This window comes from Canis aureus, chromosome 28, assembly GCF_053574225.1.
Source record: "Canis aureus isolate CA01 chromosome 28, VMU_Caureus_v.1.0, whole genome shotgun sequence".
Taxonomy (NCBI): domain Eukaryota; kingdom Metazoa; phylum Chordata; class Mammalia; order Carnivora; family Canidae; genus Canis; species Canis aureus.
Window position 1 is genome coordinate 32,093,067 of NC_135638.1, and position 16,552 is coordinate 32,109,618.

The following is a 16,552-nucleotide window of genomic DNA, read 5'->3' on the forward strand; positions in this document are numbered from 1 at the left end:
TTGTATGAACTTTGAAAATTAATGCTTTATCTTTGCATAATAATATGTGCAAGCCACACCAGACCCATGTGATTTAGGTGAGGGTCTTGAAGGGTTTGCCCGGTCACAACTCAGGGGGTTTTTGTGGGGTTCTTTGAAGGACAGCGGGTGAATGGAGCATAGTATGTTATGTCATTTCTAGATGGAAACACTTAATATTGTTTAAGTCAGGTCTTCCAAATCTGTCCAAGAGAAGACTCTCAATTTCTATTAAGTAGATTTATGGAGGCCATGAACATTGTTCTGTAGCTCAGGGATTTGTGTTTAATTTTCTGGGATACCGTCCAATGATAATGTCTTGAAGAATTGAATTTCTGTGATAGAAAAACTGAGATTAAAAAATATTCTACTATCCATGCTGGCCACAAAATAAATTGGACTCTGATATGAGAGCCAAGATCCCTACACCCCCACCAACCCCAATAACTGTTTGGTTTCAAACAATGTACTTTAGTGTGGTTGTGCTCAATACGGTTTTGGATATTTGTTGTTGCTGTTGTTGCTTTTATTCATTTTTTGAGGTTTTCCTGATGGTTTTTAGAGCAGAGCAAAGAGTATTTAACAAAGTGCAGTGATTATAATGACTGTGGAGTCTAACAAAGTTCATCCAACGCAGAAATGTTTCTAACATCTTCTGAGATGATACGTAGAAGTATAGACACAGCTCTGCATGTTTCCAGGTGGCGATTTGTTATATGGACTTCTTGTTGGTATTTGAAGCCTTAGTTGAGAAATTAAACTCACTGTATCATTGCGTAGGTTTAAGAGATCCATAAAAAAAGTGCATGGGTGGCGCCTTAACTTTTTATTTCACCTTATACTTTTTAACCATTCTGAAGACAGCCAAGATGTGGGGAAATCATTTATTTGTAAAATTATTTGTAAGCAGCTGCCCTGTCATGTATTTAACTGTATTAGTAATTCAGTTAATTACTTTTAGCCAGGATGATATGAGTCCCACAGCAATTTTAAATAATGCCACACAGAATTAAAAAAAAAAACATTTTCCACATTTTAATGAAAATATGAAGCGAGAATGAAACTAGCACCACTCCTATGTTGTAAATAATAGATTCTGCTCTATTTAGATATATTATTAAACCTGGGTCACTTGAAATAGCTGTAACTCATAATGGAAGAATTCAAAATACTCTCCCCAGTAAGTGATATGCATGCTTAGTCAAGTTTCTCAGTGGAAGACCTTAGAACTGAAAAAGATAATGTCATGGTCTACAAAAGCCTTTGCAGTTTCAAATTTTCTGTGATTTGCCGCCACGTGGCTTATTCAGAGCAAAATACCAAACAACTAATCCTTTAATTCGTTACTATGTAACTTGCCAAATATTAGCATGCTTTATTTTCTTAAAAAATAGCAATTAAAAAAATGTCCTCTGTATGAAGCAGTTTTCTCAGGTCTTCTTGAATAGCAATCCTTCCGGTATCACTGAGATATGATGGTGTTACTGATCCACTGCAGTCCAGCAGTGGCAAAATACCAGCAATAAGAAAAGAAAATGGAATTCAGCTGTTTCTACCTATTGATCAATATACTTAGGGACGTTATTACAAAAATATTTTTTTTCTTTTCCTTTTTTTAATGTCTATGTCACAATGCCTTGATGATCAAGGAAGGATATAGTTGAAACTGGTATTCATACATTGATTAGAAAAGCATACGTCTTCCTTTTTGATTAGCAAGCTGATCTATTTGTTTACATAGTCACAAATTAAAAAAAAATTGAACTACAGTGGGTTTCAATTCATTCAACATTTATTCCAACACCTATTCTGTGTAATCTGCTGTTCTTTAGGGAGGTAGAGGGAAAGGCAGGGAGAATAAACAAAATCAGAGGAAGTACAGGCCTTTAAAGATTTTTAAAGGTGATCTCCTTGCTATAACTTTACCTTGACATTTATTCCTTTATGTTCATTTTTGGAGCAAGTGATAAAATTGTAAGAATATTCTATAACACTCTGTCCAAAGGGAAAATATGAGGATTTTTTTAAAAAGCATAACAGAAAATTTAGAACAATTTGAAATTTCTTTTAAATTACTGATTTCTCTTGGGCCACAGCTCTAAGTAGCTGGATCTCAGCACCACAAAGCCAATATTTTGGGCTACTCAGTGAGTAGATATGGATTAACATCCAATTGAATGTCCATGCTGCAAATCCTCATAGCCACCCTCAGTCAAAACCTACTTAAAATTTGTGCAGACAATTATTCAGGCTTCCTTTCAGACTCAATCATAACTTAACACTTCGGGGCATTGTAACCAAAAAAAGGTGTATGAAAGTATGGCTGTCTCATAATTCTAAAATTAGTGCATTTTAATCTTTCTTCAATTCTTTTTTTTTCTTTCTTCAATTCTTTTCCCAGAAATTCTTTGTTATCTTTTCCTTTTAAATGTGCTACTCTTTAAAATTAATGCATAGCTATGGCAAACTGTGGCTAGAATTTGATGATTGAGCAGTGTATTAAGGAAAGAGTGTTTTCTTTTCTGGAGGTTAAAATCAGTCTCTGAGTGGAGAGCATTCCATATGAAGCTTAGCTTTGTAAACCTGTCCAGTTCCTAAGATCTAATCAGGTAGCTGGTGCTTTGCGGCATGTACAAAGAATGGCGAATGTATCAACACAAGTGTGAATCAAGTGTTGATGTTCTGAGACACTACTTCTGCTCCAAAGCCACCCCAACTCTCCAACCCCTGGGCTTCCTCTTTTCTCCCTTCCTTTTCAGTGGACTCTGGGCTAATCAGATACTAAACCTGGCTTACCCTTGATCCCTCCCCATGTCCAGGGACTTTTCATGATTATTGCAGAAGCATGGACACAAGTGAAAAAAGATTTCCACCAAATTGTAATGTATTATATAGCTAGTGATCACTGTCTTCTGTAGATGCGAGCCCTATTTGAAAAATTGGAAACACCATTTTCTTTTTTTTTAAATTTAATTTAATTTTTTTGAAACACCATTTTCTTATTTTAAAAGATATTTCTAATTTTATCTGTGATTAATATTCTCCATCTTACAGGGTTTTTTTTTTTTTTTAAGTACTTTTTGTTTAGAAGGCGATCATGCAGTAGCATCAGTCAGTTGCTTCTCCAATCCCTGCCAAAGATAATTGCAGACTTTTACCTCTTTTTCTTGCTAGCCCACTGATCTCATCATTTTCACAGGATGACCTTGAAACATCCTTTGAAAGAAAAGAGAGGTTACTATGCACACAAATATTTCCTTGTAGCTATAAAGGAAAAACCTTTAGAGTTTTTTAGTGCACCCACTATTCACATTTTCCTGATGTTCTCTCTCCATCCATCTCTCTCTCCCTTGTCTTTGATCTTGATGCTCCCTGTGTTCTGAACATGCTCAGGCCTCTTCCATCTTGAAATGCAAATGCTTATACCCAAGTTGCTCATAAGCTTTTGATCCTGACTTCTTCTATTCACAAGCAAGATGTTTGAAAGGTCAGTCTACTCATGTTTCATACTGTCTTCACCTGTTCTGACCCTATACCTTCACAGGCCCTTATCAGTTTTAAAGGTCAACAGTGATCTCCATGTTGCCAAATCCACTGGCCACTGTCCTTTGTGAAATTTGTCCTTACAGCATCCGACTTGTTGTAAAATATATCCTATTTTTTTCTTGTGCCTTTCTGTCTCTTTCTCCCTGTGTTCCTCTTCTTCCATGGACCTCCTAGGTTGATGCACCAATGCTTTCTAATTCACTGAAAATTGTGTTGTTTTGGAGATGTCTGGGTGCACTGTGATGAACTTGTGTACATAACTGCTAGCATTCCCCAGGGCTCATTTTGAACCCCATTCTAAAAACATGGTTTTCCAGATGATCGATCCCAAAAAATGGCTTCAACCACTACCCATAAATCGAGGCCTCTGAAATTATATCTTCAATGTATTTGTAGTCTTATTTCTAAACCTCTACATTCAATTGCTGTTTTGGCATCTGTAATTAAATATCTTGCATTTCTGGGGTGCCAGGGTGGCTCAGTTGGTTAAGTGTCCCACTCTTTATTTTAGCTCAGGTTATGATCGCAGAGTGGTGAGACCGAGCCCCATGTTGGGCTCCACTCTGGGCATGGAATCTGCTGAAGATTCTCTCTCCCTCTCCCTCTGCCCTTTTCCCTTGCACCTTCTCTTTCTTTCTCTCTCTCTCTCTCTCTCTCTCCACTCTCAAAAAAAAAAGATAAATATCTTTCATTTCAAATCAGAAGATTCCAATCTAACACTGTTCCTCCCCATCTTGCTGGTTTCTTTGCTATAACCTCTAGTGCAGAGAATTGTACCAATTGTCTGGTCACTCAAGCCAATACCCTGGGAGGAATTCTAGATTATTTCCTCCTTTCATCTTCTACATCCAATGGGTTGCTAATGCCTCTCTGTTCTTGAACTAAATATCTTTGCTATTCACCACCATCCTTTGCAATTTCCTCTCCCTGAGGTTAGCCCTCATCACTCCTCACCGGATCATTTGAAGATCCATCCTTCTTACTGTCAACTCCTTTGTGTGGCACATAGACCCTCCTAGCTGGACCCCTGGCTTCCTCCCAGGTATCTGCTCTCAGCATTTCCTTATGTCCACTATGTCCCTGATTCTGCCAGCACCTTGCTGCTTCAAGCCACCATGAAATCGCATAGCCTGCTCTCCCTAGCTCAAACACCCCCTTTCCTCCTTCACCTCGCTGACTCCTGTAAACTCTCCATATCATTCCTTCCAGGAGACCCAGCTTCAGTTCTGTGTGCTTCCCCTGAGCCCCTAGTTGCCTCTCTTTACCTTATCTTAATCTGAGGATAGTAGGTAAGGGTATAACTTCAGTGGAGTGGGTAAGGATATAGGCTCCACAATCGGGTTGGGTGGGAGTGTGGCTAGACTCTAGCACTCACATCATGGTGATATAGCAACTTACCCACCTGTCTGTGCCTCAGTGTCCTGATCTCTAAACTGGAGATCATGTTATCAAGTGCACTGTGTAGTAAAGATTAAGTGAAAAAAATATGTAAAACACTTAGAACGCCTGGTACCCAAGAGTAAGTCTTAATAAAAGTTGCTTTTTTTCTTTTTCCTTTTATTCTTTTTCTTTTTTTCTTCCTCTTCTTTTTTTCCTTTCCCTTCTTTCTTTCCCTTCCTTCTTCTCCTCTTTCTTCTCTTCATCATCCTCCTTCTCTTCCATTTTCTCTCCTCCTCTTTCTTTCTTTGTTTTCTTCTTCATTCTCTACCTCCTCCTCCTTTATTATCCTTCCCCCCACTAGACCCCTGTAGAGGCTCTGTGGCTACTGGGACTATATTACTGTATTCAGTTCCACAACCCATAACCTGCAACAGAGAATGCTATTTCTATTTTTAAGATTTATATATTTATTTTAGAGACAGAGTGCATGTGTGCACATGAGCAGGGGAAGGGGCAGAGGGAGAGAGAATGAGAATCTCAAGCCAGCTTTGCACTGAGCATGGAGCTAGGCAGGGGCTCCATCTCACCATTCTGAGATAACAACCTGAGCCAAAATCAAGAGTTGGATACTTAATGACTCCACCACCTAGGTACCCCCAGAGAATGTTATTTCTTACTGGACATTAGGAAAATTTTTTTCTATTTTTTCTACCTTTAAAAAAATCATTATTTTCACGACTCATAGTTAATGAATATGTTTCATTGAATTAATGATCAAATACATAAGCCTTCAGGAAACCTGTGTGAATGCTAAATATGAAAGAATGAGGGCTTATACAAATGTAAGGTAAGTGTAATAATAATGTCATACACATAAATATCACTTTTTATGTGTCAGGCATGGTTAAATAAAACATTGCTTTTATAAAGTCAGGCCATCATTGTCCTCATTTATAAGGTGTGATATTCACGAGGTTTCTTTCCAATTCACAGTTAGATTACTAATTTTATCCATAATAATTGTATACAATAATCATTATACCTTTGCAAGCTAGGAATGGAATGACATATAATTTTATATCTTGGAAAAGTCAAGGAAAGAAATGTCATTTTCCATCAAAGATGGAGGAAAACTCTTTAGTGTATAAGACATATAAATTAGTAGGTAAAATAAAGTCTTTATTTTTAAAATTTGTGTCCACAATTCTGATCAAGAATGGAGTTTTCTGTAGGAGTTAATCCCTGCTTTTTTGGAGTGGAAGGACCCTGATCTTTGGGGTGAATTTCTATCTCCTCCATTTACAAAGAGTAGCTTTGGGCCAGCCAACCTTGTGGAAAGTGTAAGCTTTAGTTTCTCATGGTACATTTGGAAGGGAGGAATTTGTTTAGGAATAGTGTGTTATGTTTGTTATTATTATGGTTTTAAATTGGAACATGAGCTAAGCTATATCCTTAGGATAGCTTTTTTTTTTTTTTCTTTTCCACAAATGAAGAAGGATCCTTGGAAATTTGGTTTCCTACGCTTAAATAAGTTCAGAAAATGATAGCAAATCAACCCTTCTTCTTTTAGGGTTTTCAGTGACACTAAGAGATACTCAGAGAGTCTGTAGGAAAGGTATTTAATTCAAGTTGATTTAAATACGTATTTCTTGAGAACCTCTCCTCCTTCACCCCAATATTTGTTAATATCTCTGGGCACAATAGTGATCTGTGCAGTGCAGTTTGTGTGTTTGCCAATTTGGGTTCAACCCTGTGAAAGTAATACATTATTTTTATTAACATTAAGTTTTGTTGCATTTCAGTCATAATGAGTGTTTGGTCAAAATGAGTTTGACCTGGAAGCTTGTAAATTGGGAATAACTGATAGAGAACAAGGAAATTAATTTGCAAATTAGACTCTCAGGGATAATTTTTGTTGTTGCTTTTTTTCCTAGTAGAAGTAGTTGGGGCCTCTGAGTGGTGCTATGATCCAATTCAGCATGACCAGAGCAGAAAAAATAATAAATGTTGCTGAAAGAATTTGGAGGAAGTTTCGCAACACAAAGAATCTGTGGGATTATTGATCTGAGTTGTGAGACAAATAATTTGAAAGGGGATGGCAGGCAGTCCATAATTAGTAAAGAAGAGGAGCTCTTTTTCCTAAGTCATTGTGACAAATATTTACTGTTAGAGCTCAAACACCCCCTTTCCTCTGTGTGCTTCCCCTGAGCCCCTAGTTGCCTCTCTTTACCTTATCTTAATCTGAGGATAGTAGGTAAGGGTATAACTTCAGTGGAGTGGGTAAGGATATAGGCTCCACAATCAGGTTGGGTGGGAGATTTACACAAGATTTAACTTGTATTTGTTATTCGATTTTTGCACTTAAGTTAGTGAAGGTTATAAGCATTTGATGGGTTCTTGCTCTGTTCTCAAAAGACAACTCATTTGTATTTTGGTTTGACCCAATTACAGAGAAGGATGCTAATGAAAGCTCGTTGGTGTTCCTTTTGTACAAATGTTAACAAACTTCCTACTTGCCTAGGCTTTCACTACGATGTATTTGCTCATAAATTATCCAGCAGCACATGTATGAAACTATTGTAAGTCCTTTTCTGACTGGTTGAAATTTCTTTGGGCACTGCAGCACCATATATACTGCTTCTTACTCTTCACAAGACCAGCATTCAGCAGTATCCAAGAAGGAAAAGGGTGGTTCTGTGTCTCCCATGGTTTTGGTATATTTTCTCTCTTCGTTAAAATGTTCCCTCTTTTCCCCTGTGTGACTTCTATAACTGAGGTTGATGACTTGACCCATTTGGCCATCTTTTGCCTATTTGGAAGAATTCAGCAATCAAAATTGTTTCGTGGAGAAGTTTGCGCTTCCTTAAGCTGTCATTGGTAAGTCATGGAAACATATTATCCACTCGTTGGTTTTGCCAATATGTGAGACTTCACCTGATTATTTGACAGTTTTCATTCCCTGCGGAACATGAACTTTGGTTCTCATCTGAACTTTTCTAAGACCTGAGCCAGTAGTGAAAGAGACTGAGCCTTCCCTTGGATTGGAATTTTGTTTCTCCCTTAGTCCACATAGATGGTGTGTCATTTTTTCCCCTTTCTCTCCTCTAGGAAGGTATGAATGCTTGGCTCTGGGACAAATCTGTTGAGTGGAAAGCCTCTGAGTTCCAGACTTGGCCTTTTTAACTAGTTGAATGGTTAGGAAGGAGTCATTTAACTTTTCTGGACTCAGTTTCCTTATTTGGGAAAAGAAGAGGTCAGATTATAGTATCTTTAGTGTGATCTAGACTACTGCTCTAGGAGTCCAATGTGCAAGTAATAAAAATACAGTGAGATCTGAAACTTGTGCTAAATTCCTTCCTCTAAAAAAAAATCATTAATAACAAAACTTGCTAGCTTCTTTGTATTAACTTTACAGGACAACAGAGGATAATAATGCCTTCTGAATCTCCGAAAACTAGCGAACTAATACACAGTTGTAATCCAAATTAGTCTCATTTATTCTAACTATCGTTTTACTCCTTTGCCCATTTGAAGTTCCTGTGATTATTTTTTGCTAGCTCTTTGGGAGAAATGGGTTATTTTTTTTTAATTATGAAAATGTTATTTCAGTAAATGTAATTTAATTAAAATCAGAATCTCTGCCAACTGTTTTTAAATAAATACAGTATTCTTTTGCTGGTATGAAAGGAGTTACTATTTGCTGTCTCATTTCCTCACTAATATGCTGGCGTGTTTCGTCGAACCTGAGCTTGTGGAAGTTTATTCTTAACCAAAGCAGTTCCTTTTTCATGTAAGTAGGTTAAATGTGAATTGGGCAGCCTCAGGGTGCTTTTTTGTTCACTTTTAAAAAGCCCCCTTAAGAGGGGCCCTTTTAGAAAACCTAGAATCATATGTTTGGAAGATTGATCCAAATTAACATCAGAATGGCCCTTTTATTTTAAAAAAATTATACAGACTATCTAAAATATGCTAAACTGACATAGATTGAAATAAAACTGAATAAGAGAAGTAAGATTTCTTGTTTGATTCTACCTTTGCGGTGAAAGAACTGAAATCAGAGAAAAAAAATGTCGAGTCTGTTAAGGTACAATTTCTACTCCTAAAATACAAGAGGAAATGTATTTGTTCAAAAGGTCCAAATTAATGTCATTCATTTTCCTGTGACTTTATATGCCCTAGAATGGTGCACACAGATCGGGAGTTTATATATGTTTTGACTTTTGAGAAGCTTGTTTATTTATTTTTAAAGAAATATTACATTAATAAATTCCTAGAATTGCATTTTTAAATCATCTCGTTGATAGAAGCACTGGCACTCAGTAACGTATATTCACGTCTTCTCTTTTTGTCACTTGAACAGCAATTTTTTTTTCCAGACAATGCAAACATTTTAATTTGTTGGAAAAGACTGAACTGTTAAATATCAGTAAAATTGCTTAAACTGATTTTTTTAAAAAAACGTGGAAAACCAGAGGACTACAAATTATGCGTTGGCTATAATTCAGGACTATACAATAACCCAGGTCCCTAAAGGTCTGAAAAGAATGACAGAGAAGCCATGATTTTCAGACATGTGCATTATATATGCTAATAGCTTTGCAGTGAGAAAGGTTTATATCCTCGTAATAGAGGAAACATTCATTTTTAGCATTTTAGACCGTGGGGAACATAGTAATTACAACAGGGTACTAATATCTGTCTCCTTTCCATCCTTGCTTTCCCCCTCTCCCCTTCCATGCACTTGAATAATCTCAGTGGAATTAGTCAAAGGACTTTAAACCTATATCATTTCTAAGGTCTTTTATTCTCTCTGTAGTACGTTTAGTCCAAGATCGGCCTTCAAGGAACGTATTGCATAGCTCAGGTATATAGATCATCCTAGCAAAAGAAATTAAGCATGTTTTTCTTTACTTAAATATGTCTATAGACATTTCCATTTATGTGATTTACAGTGATGATTTTCAGAAGCACAAAACTGGAATACTCTTTCATAGTTGAGATTAAGTCCAAAAGCTGGGCTCTCAGTAAAAAATTAATGTCTTTGCCAACCAATCCCACCGTTACCTAGAACCATCTGGCTAATGTTCAACCTTTTGGAGCAAAATACATTTGTAAATTTTTTTTGCCAGTTGAAGAGTGAAAACAAGAAGCTATTGGCACTAACCTGTAGTGTTTGAGCTTTGCCTCATTGACCTGCAAGAGCCGGTTAGCAAGCAAATCCCCCCGTCAGAGCCCAACATCAGGTGCAGTGTTAGTAGTTGCCGTGTTTGATGAAGATTCTTAATCTTTAATTATTGAGTAGTTCTATTGAGGGATAGATAGGCTTTCAGTAGCTAGCACCCCATGCTTTATTTTTTTATTTTTTATTTTTTATTTTTTTCCCGTACTTTATATCAACTACAAAAAAATGCCTTTTCTGAAGAATTTTTGCAAACTGACTTTTACTCGTAACAGGCAAAAATAATAATACAGAAGAAACGGTGGACTTTTCCCCCCATCTACTATGAAGGGGTCATAGGGCTTTATTTCCTTGTGATAAGTATTAAATTAAATCATTTAGAGAAGTTAACCTGTTGCATCAGGAATAAAGCTAATATCACAACAGACTTGATGATAGATCTGATTTCCTTTTGTTCTGTCATTTTAACTATCTTTCTCTCTATCTTTCTCACAGACACATGCAGCACACAAACACACACACACACACCCTCTGTCTCTTGCAAATAGCCATCATAGACTATATTGTTGGAGGAATTATGGCATACTTGGACTTGAAGTCACCAGTAAAGAGTAAAGGCTTGAGGAATTCTATAGTTGTTTCAGCCTCTGCCCCTGGGCAGCAAGCATAAAACAACTCTTGTTCTTGAGTTCCTTTTTTCACATGGAGAAGACAACCCATTTGCAATATCCCTTTAAGCTGTCTTCTCAGAACAGGTAGTCATGTCCATCCAAAAGTGCCATTCTGGTAAAGCACACTGGTATAAAAGCTTTAAGTAGAAACTGTCTCCTCCCTTACTCCCATGCTGCCTCCAAACTCAATGCAGATTTCATTGTCTAGTCAAATTTTCCATATTTGTAAAATTATTGAGCTTTCTTGAGTAATCACCCTCCTCCCCCTCAAGCTGTTCTTTGCTCTAAAAGCAAATAATTATTTGGACCTGTTCTTTACCTGGCAGGACTGTACTCACTCTTTCAGTCCTCTTTAAGGATTGACTCCCAGGAAGGCTCCCCCAATCTCTGGGGCGGCGAGGACCTCCTTCCTTTCCACTGCTACCACCTTCTCCCCGCACCAGCACTACAGTACTCATCACCCTGCTTTGTAGCTGTTTGTCAATTTGTAAGTCTTATTTACTTGCCTTGAATTCTTAAAGCTGGACAAACTTGTCCTATTCATCCATGGTTCCTCAGCTCTGGGAAGGTGCTTGGTGAGTGGTAAGTACTCAAATATTTATGAAAGCCTGAAGAAAGGATGTGTGCTGGTTTGAGTTGAGAGAGAGAGAGAGAGAGAAAGAGAGAGTGAGAAAAGAGGGAGGGAAGGCAAATGAACACTCCAGGACGTATTGCTATGAAGGTGGTGGGTATTATTTCTGTATTTTTTTTAGCTCCTACTAGCTTTCGACTTCACTTTTAGGTTTGAGTTTTGTTTGTTTGTTTTATTGTTGTTAAAGATTTTATTTATTTATTCATGAGAGAGGCAGAGACATAGGCAGAGGGAAGCAGTGGGCTCCCTGCAGGGGGCCAGATGTGTAGGACCCTGGGATCATGACCTGAGCCAAAGGCAGAAGCTCATCCAGTGAGACCCAGGCGCCTCCCTTACATGTGTTTTAACAAAAAACCTTTCGGTTATGTTAAAGAAGGATCATATGGAGAGCTTTGGCGGCTTTTTTCTGGGGTTGGGGACACAGTAGAGGTCCCAAAATGCTGTCCTAGGGCTTCTTTTAGTTGTGTTTAGTTGGGGAAAAGAGAATATTCCTGAAACCAAGATTTTGAGCTCATAAAATTTGGATGAAAATAAATTAACGATATTCTTAGAAGAAGAAAAAAAAAAGAAAAAACCTCTCTGAGTCTGAACAAGAGAAGACCCGAGAAGGCTGCTGGGCCAGTGATAACTCATCTGCTCTGCCACTGCCCGTCTGGACCCCCTGGCTCAGCAGAAGGCTCATTCCTGCTTTCCTCCAGCTCTGCTCTCCTCCTGCACCATGATGTCCAAGAGGACTGAAATTCATACCTTTTGGGCCTCCTGTTAGTTAAATCTCTTTATGTAAGAAAGTGTTTCCCCGTGCAGTGACCAAGAGTAGAGGAATGGGTTTTACTCCAGGACTTGCTGGTCCTCTTACCAGGTCACTAACTATGAAACTGGTTAAGCATGTGGAAGTTTTGCTCATAGTGAAGGACTATGGGGAAGGGGAAGAGAGGGGATTTTTGCCAGATAAACATTAAAAAATATATATTTAAAAATTGTGGTAGAGGAAATTACAGAAACAGAGACCATCAAAGAGAGGAAATGCCAGGTAATTACTAAACCTTCACTGAATGTTATCTTTTAGAGATACGAGGCTGTATCTCTATTCTCAGGGGGTGAGATGGTTCACAGCATTTGCTTTGCATCACATTTTTTTTTTAAATCATTGAATAATGATATTGTCTTGCCTTTTCTTGGATGGTACCCGTCACTGTGGATGTATTTGTTGTTGATTATTTAGAAGCTGAAGCCCTGCCATTCATCCTACCCTGATCCAGTCATTTATGACTTAGTTTGATCACATACAAACTCAAACACAGACTTGGTTTGCAATTTTGAAAGAAAATCTCTTTTCATCTTCAATTTTGAATTGTCTTACAGTCTATCATGTTTACTGTACAATCTCTTCATAATCTCCTGTAATCCTTGCTGACTCATTTCTCAGTAAATCGAAGAAGATGGAGCTTTACTGGTAGATTTTGTGTCGGGAGTGACAAAAGGAAAGAACATGTAGCATGAAAAATTTCATTGTGCATTTCGATTAAGTTTTTTTTTTTTTTTGCTTCATGGTAGAGCTGTTCCGCAGCTAGGTTCAGTTGGTGAGGAATGGCTTGATCTCTCATCGTAAACACAAAACGTGAAGGGAACCAGACCACGAGGTGCAGTTGGTCTTCATAACGGACTGGTTAGCACTGTGCGTCAGAAATAGATGTCCTGTACCCAGCCATTAAGAGCCTTGCAAGGATGGCAAGTCATAGTCAGCGCCTCTGTAGTCCTGGCTTCCTCATTTATAACGTGAACAACACTAGTATCTAATTTAGGATGCTACTGAGAGAGGTGAATAGCCTAGCATGCAAAGATGGCATCAAAAAAAGGTACTGGACCTCAACAAATATTTGTTATTATTATTATTATTGTCAAAAATGATAAGACCAAGACAAAGGGAAGAAGGAAGATAAGAAAAATCTGTTGGGATGGATTTGGCTAATCCACAGGCAAAGACCTAGAGATACACGAGGATACAAAATATTGCCTTGACAACATTCAACACTACTATCAATTATCCTAAAAGGGGTGGTGCTGCCACTTGAAGCAAAGCCAAATGAGAAGATAACAGCAGTCCGATAAAATGGGAAATAGTTACACAATTTTAGAATTTTATCACAGAATGCTTATTTTTGTTTATCTCTAATTATGAAAAGAATAACTGTGGTTGGTCAAGGGAAAAAGGCAAACAGAGGCTAAGCCAGTACCTATTTACTACCGAGATCTTTTTTTTTTTTTTGACTACCTAACATAAAGGGTGGAAACAAGACTTCAATCACTTCCCAACACTGTAATGTGAACTGTTTTCTAGATGTTCCCTACTCATTTCTGGCTACAATAATGAGAGTTCTTTTGAAACAATGCCACAGAGCAGCACTAAACATGTGCTCTCCCACACACTGCGCATAAGGGAAATCAAGAAGGGAAAAAATTCACTAAGTTTTTGCCAAGGTCAACTCTTCTGTTTTTCAAAGAGTAATGTGTTTTCCTTGACAAATAATGTAATCCGTTCTGCATTGAAATATGGGCCTCCTGATAGGGAATTCCATCTTGAATGATAATATAAATCCCTGCTTTCTGATTTGACAGTAGACCACTGGATGGACATTGAAGAAACAATATTAGTACTAATTTGTTTGAAGGAAATACCTTGATTGCTGGTTCTTGTGCATTTCTCCTTTTCTACTCTTGTATCTTTGCTAACTAGGTAATAGTCCTTCATAAAATAATTTATAAAACAGCAAAAGACTCCTTTTTACTCTCCAGTTAAATTGTTTCACTTCATACTCGGGATGGACTCCTGGGGGGAGTCACCTGTTCTTCTTCAGGTGACCCTCAAAGATTGTTTCACTTTCTCAGGCTTTTAGAAAGGAAACCTGTATGTGAAAGCACTTGATTTTATTTTATTTTCTGTGACATAGGGGAAGGGGAGTAATAAGGTATCATGCTTTTGCAGTTCTCTCCTTCTCATACTCTAGAAAACAATTGCTAACACCAAACTCTCTCTAATTTCCCTGCTTACCCATACTTATCTGTTTAAAATACTACTACCTCCTCCGCTCTACAAATAGGCGAACTGCCAGTGCACCAGTGCTGAGACGCATTCAAATCCTCTTTGGCCAGATTCCTCTTGCTACTCATAAGAGTGCTTTACCTTCTTGCCTCATATGTTCTAGAAAAGCCCAGCCTTCTCCTCACCATGTTCAGAAGTTGGCCATCAGGGTGTGCTTGTTGAGCTGGACTGAAGACCTGAGCTGGGTGTCAGGGTGTCCCTCTAGGTACCCTGAGCTCTCTGCTAAATTTCTGTCTGGGAAACTCTAATCTTTTTAACTGACATTTTAAAAACAACCTGTTTAATTGCAAACAGACAAACAGCTCTGGGGGTAGGAAGCTCTTGCTAGATAGTGGTATTAGGGTAAGAGATACAGGTGCGAAGTGGCACCAGGGAGCCTCTTCGGAGACTGGGGAGTGGGCTTTCTGACTCTGAAAACTTGAGATTGAAGGATTCATGGCAATGCTTTTGCATCCAGGAACCCCTAGACCTGGCACATCAGTAGCTGAGGCTATCACATGATTTTGAGAGGGAGGCTGGCTTTCTCCTAAACTCAGTTATCTCGGAGAAGAAAAAGGGAGAAAGGAAACTGTCCAGGTGCCTCCTTCCAGTGGCTGGGCATGTGGGTCCAGCTCGTCTTGCTGCATGGCCAGGTCTGACCTCGGCCCCCTTGTGCAGATCATGCCCCCTCCCCAGGGCCTAGCTTGCTCTCTCTGGGCCATTCAGTGTGACCCGAGCACACCATTTTCATTCCCACTTCTATGTCATCTTAAGAACATACTCCTGAAAATTCTACTTAGTTCTTCCTCTGTAAAGCCAAGCTCTTTACCAAACCATCATCGATTTAGGGGTGGCGAGCAGCTTGCCTTCCAGTTACAAGTTCACTCTTTGTCGCTCCTGGAAACTGCTCCTTCTTGGCAAATTATGTAGGTAGTCCTCAGTTAAAATGAGATGATGTGCATGCCTAGGTGCTTAATTTGTTTCTTTTCAAGTCTCCAAATAATATGTTAACCAGTGCCTAAAGAAAAGATTTTTAAGACGGGATACTCACCTCCCATCTCTAGAGTATGACTCACCGCACCCCAGAGCAGGGACTGACCTGTCTGTGGTTCACATTCTAGGGCGCCCTCTGGATGTTTCCGAATAATATTAAATGTGATTATTCTGCTGCCCAACCTTCAGGCATCAGGAGCATTTGGGGTAGTGGGACATGAACTTTCTGTACCTACTAGGGTGCCTGTTAGCACTTAAAAAAATAACTTGCTATAATAATCACTATTACTAGAAAACAATCTTTACAGATCTTGATGGCAAATAATAGGAGGCACTCAAAACTTCTTAATGTTTTCTTGATTTAAGTTTTTCAAAGATCTTTTTAAAGTAGCTGATTACTAAGGGAATGCGTGTGACTTGTAGAAAAACGGAAAAGACAGCCCTAAAAATATGGAATTCCACCCCCTTGGCATGCATTTTCTTCCAGCATTTATATGTGTTATATATAAATATATGTCTTTCAAATACAAATTGTATGAAGCCTGCATGGCGAAAGAGAGAGAGAGAGAGAGAGAGAGAGAGGAAGAGAGAGAGAGAGAGAAAGAGAGATATGTGAGAGGGAGTGAGAGGTAGAGGAGGAGAGGAGAGAATATAGAATATAGCACTTATTTATATTCAGGACAAGTACAGTTATAAGCATAGGGCTCAGGACTAAGAGTGTGTCACTTTAGGCTGGTTGTGTAATATTTCTAGGGCTTGGATGTTTGTTGAGAGAATTAAGTGAAATACTATGAAGTAATATTTATTGAACGTATCTGAAGTCCCAGACACTGTTCTAAACATTTTCCAATAATGACTCTTTTTTAATTTTCACGACAAACTAATGAAGTTTGTACCGTGACACTTGGCCTTTTGCTGTGTGTAAATCGTACTTGTGAAGGGCTTAGTGTAGCGCCACAGGTATATTAAATGCTATTCTTTGTACATGATTTTTTTTTACAGAACCATAAGTAGATAGCTAGCAAAAGTATGTTTTACAACATACTTTTCATTTT

At 38.3% G+C, this 16,552-nt stretch overlaps 1 protein-coding gene across 4 annotated transcripts in view; it reads left to right on the forward strand.

Annotated features, from left to right (window-relative positions):
- TOX (thymocyte selection associated high mobility group box) overlaps positions 1 to 16,552 on the forward strand; it is a 299,196-nt gene that overhangs the window by 42,766 nt on the left and 239,878 nt on the right. The window lies entirely within an intron of this gene.